Source organism: Schistocerca piceifrons, chromosome 7, assembly GCF_021461385.2.
Source record: "Schistocerca piceifrons isolate TAMUIC-IGC-003096 chromosome 7, iqSchPice1.1, whole genome shotgun sequence".
In the NCBI taxonomy this organism is placed as follows: domain Eukaryota; kingdom Metazoa; phylum Arthropoda; class Insecta; order Orthoptera; family Acrididae; genus Schistocerca; species Schistocerca piceifrons.
Window position 1 is genome coordinate 220,782,510 of NC_060144.1, and position 14,687 is coordinate 220,797,196.

A 14,687-nucleotide genomic window follows, 5' to 3' on the forward strand; every position below is an offset into this window, starting at 1 on the left:
CAGTCTCTGGACTGAAGACCACAACAACAATCATCAATGATCCACGTCAATGGTCTCGATAGCTGCCAAATGTAATGAAATGTGATCGTTCCACCATTGTGCGGCATTTTCATGCAGTAGGGGTGCGTTCAAAAATCAGGCGTATTGGTACCGCATGCTCTAAGCTAAAATCGCGAAGATCTGCGGGTGGCCATAAGTGCATCTCTGCTTGCTCATCCTCAACTGGCTCGTGAACAACACCGACCATTCCTATTCAACATGGTTATTAGTGACGATGAATGATGTCTTCATGCTAACATATGGAAAAGAAGGGAATGGTTGAGCCCAAACAAAGCAGCAACTCCCTGTACAAAGACTCAGATCACAAATTAGTAATGATACAGAGTAAGCTGAAGTTTTAAGAGACTAGTCAGGGAGACTTAGTACGCAGGGAAGTGGGCTATGGAAATACTGAACAATGAAGAGGTACGTTTGAAGTTCTCTAAAGCTATAGATACTGCGATAATGAATTGCTCAGTAGGTAGTTCAGTTGACGAAGAATGGGCATCTGTAAAAACGGCAATTACGGAAGAAAAACGTAGGTATAAGGAAGGTAAAGGTAGCTGCGGAGAAACAACGGGTAACACAAGAAATAATTCAGCTGATGACAAAAGAAGCAAGTACAAAAATGTGCAGGGAAATTCTGGAATACAGAAATATAAATCGATAAGAAATGAAATAAATAGGAAGTGCAGGAAAGCTAAGGCGAAATGGCTGCATGAAAAATGTGAAGAAATCGAAAAATAAATAATTGTCTGAACGACTGACTCACCAGGTAGAAAAATCAAAACAGCTTCCGGTGAAATGAAAAACTAGGATGGTAACATTAAGACGGCCATGAGAATTTCACTATTGCATGGAAAGAGTACACTGAAAGCCTCTATGAGGGAGGGGGGGGGGGGGAGAGAGACTTTTCTGATGTGATAGAAGAAGAAACAGGAGTCTACTTAGAAGAAGTAGAGGACCCAGTATTGGAATCAGAATTTAAAAGATCTTTAGAAAGCTTAAGATAAAAAAAAGCAGAAGGGATACATAACACTCCATCAGAATTTCTAAACTCGTTGGGGGAAGTGGCAACAAAATGATTATTCATGTTGATGTTTAAAATGTATTAGACTGGCGATAAATCATCAGACTTGCAGAAAAACATCAAACACACGATTCCGAAGACAGTAAGAGCTGACAAGTGCGAGAATTATCGCACAATCAGCTTAAAGCTCATGCATTCAAGTTGCTGACAAGAATAATATACAGAAGAATGGAAAAGAAAGTTGTGCATGTGTTAGATGACGAACAGCTTGGCTTTAGGAAAAGCAAAGGCACCAGACAGGCAGTTATAACGTTCGGCTGATAATGGGAGCAAGATCAAAGAAAAACGTTCGTAGGATTTTTCGACCTGGAAAAAGTGTCAAAAGCTGGAAGATGTTCGAAAGTCTGAGGAAAATATGGTAAGCTATATGTAGAGACCAGAACAATAGAATATGTACAAGAGCCAAAAGGGAATAATAAGAATGGAAGACCAAGCACAAAGTTCTCGGATTAAAAAAGGGTGTAAGACAGGCATGTAGTCTTCGCCCTTACTGTTCATTCTATACATCGAAGAAGCAATGATCTAAATAAAAAAGGCTCAAGATTGGAATTAAAATTAAAGATGAAAGGATTTCATTGACAAGGTTCGCTGATGACATTTCTGTCCTCAATGGAAGTGAAGAATTGTAGGATCTGCTGAATGTCTAATGAATACGGAATATGGATTGAAAGTAAATCGAAGGAAGCCGAAATTAATGAGAAGTAGAAGAAATGAAAACAGCGAGAAACTTAACATTAGGATTGATGGTGACGAAGTAGCTGAAATTGAGGGTTTGTGTTACCTAGGCAGCAAAGTAACCCACGTCGGACGGAGCAAGGAGGACATCGAAAGCAGACCAGCATTAGCAATAAGTGCATTCCTGGGCAAGAGAAATCTATACTATCAAACATAAGCCTTAATTTGAGGAAGAAATTTCTGACAATGTACGTTTGGAGCATAGCATTGTATGGTAGTGGATCATGGACAGTGGAAAAACCAGAAAAGAAGAGAATCGAAACGTTTGCGATGTGGTACCACAGACGAATGTTGCAAATGAAGTGGACTGATAAGGTAGGGAATGAAGAGGTTCTGCACAGAATCGGAGAGGGAAGGAATATACAGAAAACACTGACAAGGAGAAGGGGCAGGATGGTAGGACATCTGGGAATAATTTCCATGGCACTGGAGGGAGCTGTAGAGGCTAAAAACTGAAGAAGAAAACAGATTGGAATACAGTCTCAAATAATTGGGGGCGTAAGTTGCAAGGGCTACTCTGAGATGAAAAGGTTGGCACGGGACGGGAATTAGTGGCGGGCCCCATCAAATCAATCAGAAGACTGATGACTCACAAAATATATTTATAGACCGACTGCATTTCACTAGTATTCTACAAATAAACCGGTGTGATACCTGCTTTAGCCGACCGGGGTGGCCGAGCGGTTTTAGGCGCTTCAGTCTGGAAACGCGCGACCGCTACGGTTGCAGGTTCGAATCCTGCCTGGGGCATGGATGTATGTGATGTCCTTAAGTTAGTTAGGTTTAAGTAGCTGTAAGTTCTAGGAGACTGATGACCTCAGACGTTAAGTCCCACAGTGCTCAGAGCCATTTCAACCATTTGATACCTGCTTTAACCGCGTCTGAGACTATCTGATCGTTCCATTTCATATCCCTAGGAAGTGTTACACTCAGGTATTTGTATGAGTTTAAAGATTCCATCTACAATTCACTGATATTGTCATCATAGGATAGTATATATCTTCATTTTGTGAAATGTAGTATTTTACTTTCTGAACATATAAAGCCATTTGCCAGTCCTTGGACCACTCTGAAATCTGATCCAGGTGTGACTGAATATTTGTGCAGCTTCTTTCAGACGTTATCTCATTACATTTTTAACTGCATGATCTGTCAAAAGTTTCATGCAACTATTGACATTCTCCCCAAAGCCATTAATCACCAACATGCACAGAAAGGGACCCAACATGCGTCCGTGGGACAAATCCGAAGTTACTTCTGCATCTGTCGATGACTCTCCGCGTTCTCCCTACGAAGAAATCCTCAATCCACTCACAAATTTCGCCTGATACCCCGTACTGTCGTACTTTAAATAATAAGCGTAGGCGCGGTGCTGAATCAAACGATTTTCGGGAATCGAGAAATGCTGCATCTACTTGAAGGACTTGATCCATAGCTTTCAGGATGTTATGTGATAAATGTACGGGTTGGGTCTTACATGATCTATATTTTGGAAATCCGTGTTGTTGGAACAGGAACATAGTGTATGGATCACACGTCATTGTGCGCACCCTCCAAAACTTTGTTACTATGTGAGACTACTTACAGAGGAGTAATGCGGGGTTAAAAAATAACTTTTGGACTCGGTTACATTTTTTTAACTTATACTGTTCTTCATAATTAGAGAAAGATTCAGCACTGTTGCATAATGTATAAGCTGGCGTGGTATCAGTCGCCTAAAGTACTAGAATGTTGGAGCTGTAAGTATTTTGTTCGGTTGAGAAGCCGAAGCGAGGGAAGGCGGCAGTGGGCGAGCAAGTGACTAGCGACAGGGAATTGGTGTCTCTCCCAGGCGTGGAAGGGGTGAGGCGAGCGTTGACCTAAGTACCAGGCGTGGGAGAAGGTGCTCACAGTAGAAGGGGCGGCTGTAGCAATATGGAAGACTGGGGCTATTCAGAAGCACCTTAAAATTAGACAGTAATTCATAGGTTCGACGTATAGGAAAACCAATCACATCAGGTTAATTACAGCATGTACTGAGACATGAATACCATGTCTACCACAAGAACTAATGGAGTTAGGTCGTAACAATAAATGAATACTTTTACAAAAATTATTCAAACTAATGATGAGGTTGAAAAAATCAGCCAACCAGTTGCAAAACAAAGGTTAATTAGGCCTTGACCTAGGTTTGGATATTTCTAAAAATATCGTCTTCAGAATGAGTGGGCCTTGTTACATCACATGGTGGCAAATTACATTATCTGAAGCCGAGCGGCTCTTGTCATATATAAAACAGATATAAAAACCAGAAACATCAGATGCTATGGCATTAATACCATTTGAACGCTTCATGCGACCTGGACAAACTAAGTATTTTTCAATAGTAGCGGAATACACTAGGTGTCATCGACCAATCCATACTTGATAAGAAAGATCCAAAGAATAGCAGTGTAAGTAGGCTAGATGTTTAAACATTATTTACTCTGTTTTGTTTTAATGCTCATGTGTGAAGATGATGTTTCGAAAGCTATTCCGAACTTTTATGTATTTACTTATGTCATAATTCCTGTACACTGATGTGTATGTTTATTTCTGTTCATTTGTAAAGCCTGTATTACTACAAATGTTATCTGTATTATGTTCTTTAATGATGTATTTTGTACCTTTGTAATTGTATTCTCATGTCGTAAATTTGTAGTTGTATAGACACCAGTTCTTCAAATTAAGTATTTTCATTTCACTGCACACATTTCTGTTGGTATAGTATATGCACGATATGTAAAAAAAAGACTGTTAATGCTCGCACGAGTGTTGATAATTCAGCAAGGGACTGGTTAACAGCATTGCTGGTGCTAAGGTGTAAGTAGGCTGTTTATGTTTTCTTATTGGCAACGTTACGTAGCGCTCAATATGAAAATCACTGGCTGTGCTGTGTGCAGTCTGTGGCTAGTTTGCATTGTTGTCTGCCATTGTAGTGTTGGGCAGCGGCAGCTGGCTGTGAACAGCGCGTAGCGTTGCGCAGTTGGAGGTGAGCCGCCAGCAGTGGTGGATGTGGGGAGAGAGATGGCGGAGATTTGTAATTTGTCATGAACTGATATATATATATTATGGCTTGTGATGATATTAAGGTAAATACATTGTTTGTTCTCTATTAATATCTTTCATTTGCTAACTATCCCTATCAGTAGTTAGTGCCTTCAGTAGTTTGAATCTTTTATTTAGCTGGCAGTAGTGGCGCTCGCTGTATTGCAGTAGCTTGAGCAGCGAAGATTTTTGTGAGGTAAGTGATTTGTGAAAGGTATAGTTTAATGTTAGTCAGGGCCATTCTTTTGTAGGGAATTTTGAAAGTCAGATTGCGTTGCGCTAACAAAATATTGTGTGTCAGGTTAAGCACAGTCATGTAAAATTGTTGAAAGGGGACGTTTCATATGTCGACCCTTAGCCTAGGATACTTCACTGGAATCTTCTGATTTTTTTTCTTGTAGTTTGTGTAATTAGTGTAGCTTTTGTTTATTGCTAGCGCGTAATTGTAGAGAGAATCTCCTTTGTAGTTGCAGCCTTTCATTGTTGTATAGTAAAACAGTTGTGGCATGCATGTAGATTTGCACCAAGTATTTCGCAGCTGCGCTTGCAAGTAACTAGATATTATTTTCAGTGCTATGTTAATGTGTTCTCTTATTTTTGATCTTCAAATTGTGTTTTTCTGTGTTGTCGTGTGAAATATTGTGACAATAATGGCGTGTGAAAAACGTAATACTAGGCTCCAAAGTAAACTGAGAAATGACAGTGAAGACGAAAGCAGTGTGTTAGCCCCACCGAGTAGTGAATTAACTGATGTTCAAAGTAGTAATTTGGTAATTGTGAATAGGGAAATGGAGCGGGCGGCAAACAATGGCATGGACAGTGAAACAATTAGTGAAGAGGGAAGCATTATCGATCGATCGGTCGGCAACAGCTCGCCTCAGGAATCCGAAATGACAGGACACAATTTCGCAAATACTGTAGATTCAGGTTTTGGGTCATCACCGTTTTCTCAAATAAGTCAAGACACATTTTCTGCTTGTCAAAATGTGAATGTTGCCGGTGCAAATGCACTGCCGAATAGCGTAGAGAAACAGATTCCAGACACTAATACATTATTATTGCAATTAATGCAACAAATGGAACAAAATCAGAGACAAACACAGCAAAAGCTTGAAAAGTTAGACACAATGGAACAAAATCAGAGACAAACACAGCAACAGCTTCAAAAGTTAGACTCATTGGAACAAACTCTTGAACAAACGCGTGAAGATTTAACTACTGAGTTACATCACATTGAATCGAAATGTCAAAAAGTCTGTAATGACGTAAAAACACAAATTTGTGAGCATTTCCAACCTATTTTTTCGCGTCATGAAAATGTATTACAGAAGCACGAAGCAGCCATAAAAGAACTGCAAACTATTGTTCATGAAAATCATGAGACCTTGCAAGCTAAATTTGACTCAGTTGCATCTACCAATTCGGTTACGCAACTTGCAAAAACTCAGGAAAACTTAAAGGACACAGTAGATACTCTGAAACTTGGTTCAGAAAAACACACTGAGGAAATAAGTACACTATCGGATAAAGTAGCCGAACTTTCAGATCAGTTCACTAATTTATCTACAAAGGTAGATGATGATCTGAATGACACAACACCTGTAGCCTTCACTGACACAGAAGTGTATGAACAAATCAAGAGATTCAAACAAAATCAGAATCAAATTAATACACAACACCAAAGAGAAATCCGGGAAGTACAAGATCAGCTGACACAGGTAATACAAGAATTACGTATTTCAGAGGACACTCGCGCCCCAACACGGGAAGAGGGACTTAGAAATACGGAAAAGACGCAAAATAATAACACAGGGCATTTCGGAAGTTATGAAAGAAACTGGCAATGTGCACCGAATTTCGAGATGGAACCGCCGAAACGAAGTAACAATGACCGACATGCGACTTGCCGACATGATGATTTTGACTATAAGCTGTTCATTACTACACGTAAATTCAAAACGTTTAAGAATTCTGCCAACGACATTCATCCACAAGCGTGGCTCCATCAATTCTCTCATTGTTTCCCTCCCAACTGGTCATTGGAGCACAGGTTAGAATTTATGTGTGGCTACTTAGAGAATGAACCAGGTGTAAGAATGCGATCGGTCATTCACGATTGTCACAGTGAAGGAGATTTTTATCATGCCTTCCTCTCAGCGTATTGGTCTCAAGCTACACAAGACCGTGTAAAACATAACATCATAATGATGAAACACTTCGAACAATCTGAATTTTCCAGTCTTATGAAATATTTTGAAGACATGTTGCATAAGAATCAGTATCTTTCAAACCCATACAGCCCCTCAGAACTCATCCGCATTTGCTTAATCAAACTGCCTGAACATTTACGACATATTATTTTGGCAGGACGTTGCAAAGACGACATTGAAGCATTTCAGGGACTCTTACAAGAATTAGAAATTGACACTGACAATCGCGGAACGCGAAACCAGGAACACAGCAATTACAGGTCACATCCGTCGCAATTCCGCGATGAAAGAAGTAATAACTTTACACGACAAGGCTATTCTCACAACACAAATCGTGACCAAAACAGACACCACCCGTATGACAACCGTTGGCAGAGTAGTAATAACTACAGGGAAAGATCACCTCTCCGTGGTAATGACTATCACAGAGACAATAAGAGAAACAGACAATATGGGAACCAAAATAAATACTATCAAGGGAGACAGAATAACTTTAGACGCAACGGACCAGCGCGCAGTTACGATTCAGGGAGAAATTCTCCACCATGTGACCGACAAGAAAGAAACTATGGGATCTACCGACATGACGACAGACGATATGATCGTAATGACAGACCTGAATTGCATCAGAACTGGCGGGATTCAAACAGAGCAGGGCCCTCTCGTCACGGTGAATTTGTAGAAGTTAGGTCTCCAAATCCCAATAACGACGCGCGCCAACAAAGAGACAATAGGCAATGACTCACACCGCTGGCAGCAACAAAACGTACTTATGAAACTGATGACGCAGCTGCCGTAGCTAGTAATTACGTAAAAATGGAAGATATTAGGGATATCTTACTCCAGGAACACGACGTAAAACTTAACAACATTGCATATCCTGTGATTCACATTACTGTAAATGACGTAAAATTTACGGCAGTACTTGACTCTGGCAGTCCCATCTCAGTAATTAGTGAAACAGCCTTTAGCAAATGCAACAAATCGAACGATTGCCCCACACTTCCGTTACGTAAGATTAAATTAAAAGGTGCAATCTTTGGAAAAAGTGTAGATGTACGCCAACAAACCAACTTAGAATTCTTTTGTCAAAGCCACAGCTTCTCTACGAACTTTCTTATTGTTCCATTATTGTCGACGGAAATTATATTGGGAGTAGACTTTCTGAATGAATTCAAAGCAATCTTAAACTTTCACGATGCTGAAATAAGTTTAGAGAAAGAAGGTAAGTCAATAGCTTTGAAATTTGAAGACTGGCTCTCAAACCATGATGAGGAAATTAATCGGCTTTACGTTCTGTTAGACAACAGCTCGGAATTTTCTACGGAACTAGACACTAACAATCACTCTGCAAGAACTGACAGGGATGACATCGATGGCATATTTGAAATTAATGAGTTAATTCAGAATAAAATTCAAACAATTGAGAATTGTAATGACACTGATAGGCAGGACCTTTTTGAGATTTTACAAGCACATTCCACAGTTTTTACTCATAAAACAGGAACAATCAAGGGATTTCAATACCAATTTCGTGTTCGTGAGCATACTAAATTTTGTGTTAGACCATATGTAATTCCAGCACATTATAGGGACCGTGTTAGAACAGAAATACAATCTATGCTCGACGAGGGCATTATTGAGCCTGCAGTAAGCTCATACAACAATCCATTACATGTTGTTGAGAAGAAAAATGGATCGATCAGGCTTGTCTTAGATTCGAGACAAATCAATACGATCATTATTCCTGAAACAGACAGGCCGCAAACGTTGGAAGAACTTCTTCAAAATTTTAATGGTGTAAAAGTGTTGTCTTCCATTGATCTCCGATCCAGCTTTTATCAGATCGAACTTCATCCAGAATGTAGAAAATACACAGCTTTCCTTTGTTTCGGCGTTTGTTATCAGTTTCGGAAACTTCCCTTTGGTTTGAACATTTCTTCAGCAGCATTCATTCGCGGGCTAAATTCCATATTACCTGAGTTCTTAAAACGTCACATCACCTTATATGTGGACGATATTCTAATAGCAGAAGCTTCATGGGAACTACATAATTGCATCCTCAACAGTTTGTTACGTATTTTTGCAGAATCTGGAATTACAGTTAACTTGGAAAAGTCTGAATTCGGTAGGACAAAGGTGAAGTTTTTGGGACATATTATTTCTTCTGAAGGGATTCAGCCGGATCCTGAAAAGTTAGAAGCAATCAGAGCCATTCCAGTTCCATCCACAAAAAGACAAGTCCGCAGTTTTCTAGGTCTCGTAAATTTTTACCGTCGTTTTCTGAATATGCAAATTCTTGTTACACCAGAACTTTGTTCTCTCACTGGAAAAAATACTATTTGGAACTGGGACGAACAAGCACAGTTGGAATTCAATTCTTTGAAAGAAGCGTTACTTCACGCGCCAATCTTAGCTCATCCAGATCTGTCACAAGATTTCTGCCTTAGCACGGATTCTTCTAAAGTCGGTCTTGGTGCCCATTTATTTCAAGAAGCCATAGAAAATGACACTACCATTCAGAAAACCATTGCTTTTGCTAGCCGAGTGCTAACAAAATCTGAAAAAAATTATTCCGTTACTGAATTAGAAGCTTTAGCTATCGTTTGGGCATTTAACAAATTCCGTTTCTTTCTTTCTGGTAAGCACGTAAAAGTATACAGTGATCATCGTGCATTACAATTTCTTATGTCTTCAAAATTAAATCATGACAGGTTAAAACGTTGGGCATTGTTTCTGCAAGAATTCCGCTTCACAATAGTCTACATTCCCGGTAAGGAGAACATTGTTGCGGACGCACTGTCACGCGCACCGGCTGGGCTTGAGAAAAGTACCACAGAAGGCAACCTCGAGAAAAATTTCAGTATTCTTTACATTCAGAAAGTCGCCTTTGAAAACTTCATCACCACATCTTTAAAGGACATTGCTCATGAACAAGATAAAGATCCGATTTGGAAAGACATCAAGAGCAAATGGCATGAAAAGATACACACACAGATTCGGCATTATTACCTGGTTAGAAACAACATACTCTTCAAACGCTGCACTGTTGATGACAAGCTATGGGTACTTTGCATTCCTGACGATTTTGTTAATAAGCTCATTTGGTACATTCATTTCAGCTACGCACATTTTGGCCCACGAAAATGTTATCATATTCTTCGAACGACTTGTTATTTTAACAATATGGAAAAGCGAATTCGAAGAGTCTTGTCTATTTGTAAACTTTGTCAAAAGGCGAAACCATCCACTGTCTCACATCGTGCTCCGTTGTTTCCTATTATTCCTTCTAAATTAAAAGAATTTGCGGCTGTTGATCTCTTGGGACCGCTTGTCAGAACATCTAATGGATTTTCGTACGTTCTAGTCGCTGTTGAACTTACTTCAAAATTTGTTTCTTTCACACCGTTACGTAAAGCCACTGGACGGTCTGTATCCAACGCCTTTGTTAAAAATTTCTTACGTGAAGTTGGACACGTTAGTAAAGTCATTTCAGATAACGGACCGCAATTCAGATCTGCTGTTTGGTCACGCATGCTTCGCAACCATAAAATCAAACCTGTTTTTATTTCATTGTACTCACCACATTGTAACCCCTCCGAACGGATTATGAAAGAAATCAATAAGCTTTGTAGACTTTATTGTCACAGAAAGCATCAGTATTGGGACAGATATTTACACTTATTTCAAAACGTGCTGAATGAAATGCCTCACGACTCCACTGCTTTACCACCTACTCTTGTACTGAAGAATGAAGAACCACCGAACAGAATCAGAGAGCTTGTACCTTTCCCGAATACACGTAAACTTCGACACAAAGACATAATTGATTTGGCTCTTAAAAATATAAAATCTGCAGCAGACAAAAGGAGAAAACTACACGGTAAAGCAAATGCAAAGAAGTTGTATATTGGTCAGAAAGTTCTCATTAAAGCTCATTCATTGTCACATAAGAAGAAACACTTGAGTCACAAATTCTTTCTAGTTTACAATGGACCTTACAGAATCCGACGTATACCACATGATAATTGCGTTGAAGTTGAAACTCTGTGTACTAGGAAGAGTAAAGGTTTACACCACATTTCACATGTAAAACCGTTTATTGAAAGATAATCTGCTTTTTAACTTAGTCTTTGTCATAAAATTTTTCACTTCACATTACTAATATGCTTTGTCAGACTTAGAATCTGTTAACATACAACAATGTTTGAAGTTAAATATCCAATCAAGAACCAAGAGAACTTATTTAAACAGAAATGACGAATGCATTGTTATAGTGAACAGACGTCAGTGTTATTGTGTGTGTACATTCTTGCTTGTTAGTTGTACGATTACGTAACGACTATAAGGCTCACATACTTAGAACATTTACCAGTACTGCTAATGAGATTTTAATGCAACATTTTGGTTACCTGAAAATACATTCTGTATTTAAAGTGCTTTCTGAGAGATACCAGATGACACAGAGGTTAGGTTATGTGACAGCTACACGATTTTTATCACGACGCTACTAATGAGTGACAAGTTACAATGTTGCTTTTGCGGTGTATCTGTTTTATATCTGCACAGTTTTCTGAATTCTTCTGGAAAGTAAAACATATTTTAGTAGTAACTTTTGTGGTATAGCTACAAGGAGACAGCTTTTCCGTAGCACAACAATACGTTACTGTACAGTACTTTCCTCATCACGGCAATAAGCGTAATAACTAAGATATCTATACGTAAAGCATTTCACTTTTGTGTATCATGAGGTAAGTACATTGACTTTAGCAGAACTTTGCTTACAGAGGACGATAACTACGACAGTTCCACAGAATTATCTTACAGCAAGACGCGCATTTAGCGCTACAGGACACGCATTTGAGTGATTAATCTTATACTTAAAACACTTATTTTCAAAGATTTTTTAATTACAAAGAAAGATCCTCAGGGGGGTACACGCTTACTTTGTGTACCATGTGTTTGGCAAGCACAAGGAGCCCTAGCTAATATGGTATTTGCTTATACAACTTTACACATCGGTACCATATTTCTCTAACACACAAATTACACAGCTATCTGATCATTTAACTGAGAGATAAACATGTTTTTTACTACATCAGTGACAGATGTTTACGCAATTACACCGTTGGATAACTTCACACTTACGAAATTGTATTTTGTCTGTACTGTGTGAACTCTTCATATTTTTTTGGAACCATTGTGATACTATGAGAGCTTTGAATGATGTATTTGGTAAAGGGATTATGATTTTTAAAGTACGTTTGAGGCAGATGACACTTTTGACATGAGCAGAGAATTTTTTTAATTATTGGAGGAAGCTACGACGATTTTGAGATTTGACTGAGGTGTTATGATGTTATTTTTACGACGACGATGTGTATTATGCTGCTGAGGTATGTTTATGATTAATAGGCTGAGGCTACATGAGTTATTTGATTATGCTTCATATTTATAATGACGAAATATTGACGAGTGTCGATGGATACGTATATGTGTAATAAGGTAAGGAGTAATGAATAGTGGGTAGGGACTCTTGACTTGTGAAAAAGGATGTTGGAAACCAAGAATCGTACTTTAAGAGTTATGACATGTGTGAATGTATCACAATGCCACTGAACATTTTTTGGACACTGTTATATTCATAGGATTTTGTTTCTACAGATTTGCAACGCTAATTCTTGACCTGTGAAGTATTTTTATGTGAGACTGTCACTTTAGCGAAAATTGCTGTCGTAAATATTTCCGTACGAAAGTTAGGTGACCACCTGCACGTAATGCGTCGCGGGCACCCAGCTGTGTCAGACGCCTGGAGAAAAAGTCATTAGCGCGTGCCTTTCAGAGCACAGGAAGATAGAACAAAAAAAAAAAAGGGGAGGCCATTATCCTTGGAAATATTCTTACATCTGCAAACCTGATAATGACAAGTGTCTTTCTACGAGAATTGAGAGCTACTGACTTACGAAATGCCACATAGCTATTGAATGTTTTTATGCTTTGGTTTGCGTAATTGCTTATTTCATTTGATATCTGGTTTCCAGCTGTGTTGCAGCATTGCTTTTATAAAATGAAATGCATTTGCTAATGTGAACACTTTCTGTCAACAGATCTATTAAATAATTATTTTATGATCCACATTCTTTAAAAAAGGAGCACTTGGACAGGAAAGAACAATAAGAAGGAACTAGTAACTGCATTCATAATTTTCTTTTCAAGTAATTGGTAACTTTTTGGTAGAATAACTTCTTGTGGTGCACCACTTTAATTACATAGACATTAAGATGTGAATATACATTTCCCTTATCTGCATTGTTGTTTTTACTGTAATATTTTTTCTGCTTGAGCTATGTCCTGTTTAGATATAAGTTATTGCATTTGCTGTTGCTGTTTGCCAGGCATAGTGCTACTGAACTTCAATTTGTGTTACTCTGCTAAGCCAATTTTACTACTCATTGATTTTTCATGTTGCTGCACATTGGCTCATATTAGTTGTAATTTTGCATTTTATCTGTTAATTTAGATTTACTGTAGCTTGCTTTGCAATTTTCCAATTTTTTGGTCATTGCTGTTTGTGTTACTTATTTTGTGCTGCTGCATTGCCTCGTCCCTTAGTTTAGCATCTGAGCTCAGTAGATTTAAGTTAGCTTAAGAGGGGGTAGCCTCTAAGAGAATGAGTTGCGATGAATTGGAAGAAATGCATTGAGAAAACAGGTTTAGGTAGGATTTTCTTGGAAATAAATGTTGAGGTATGAAATGTGTGAACATATAAATACAGAAAGCATGCTTAGATAGAATTTTTTTTGGTGGAAACAAAGGATGAAATAAGAGGAAAGATATATGAAGTTTTGGGTTGGACTGCAGTACCAAATGTTACACTGAAAACGAACCCTGTCCTTTCCTATTGGTGTTATCCCACTATGTGTTTGTGTACCCTTGAGTATTTGTTTTCTTCCTGTCTCTGTGTACTGTTTCATAGAATTTTTTTCTCTTCTAATACTAAGCTATATTCACTATGAGGAGGAATACTGTTATCCTCAAATATAAGTTGCATTAATAATATGTTATTTTCTTTGTAAAGTTGTTTACAATTCTGTTCTGTTTCAATGTTCATGTGTGAAATTAATGTTTCGAAAACTATTCTCATTATTTTATGTATGTACTTATGTCACTATTTTTGTAACACTGATGTATATGTTTATTTCTATTCTTTTGTAAAGCCTGTACTACAAATGTTATCTGTATTATTATGTTTTTAATGATGTATTTTGTACCTTTGTAATTGTATTCTTATGTTATAAAATTGTAATTGTCACCAGTTCATGACATTATTAACTTGTTAGTTACATTTCACTGCACACGTTTCTGTTGGTCATAGTATGTGGACAATATGTGAGAAGTAGGGACTGTTAGTGTTTGCACGTGTGTTAATAACTCAGCAAGGGACTGGATAACAGCATTGCTGGTTCTAAGGACAATTTCAAAAACTTTGTGAGTGCACAAGTGGTGGTTTATGGACTTGCTATATTATCCGCAAGACTCTTCAATGG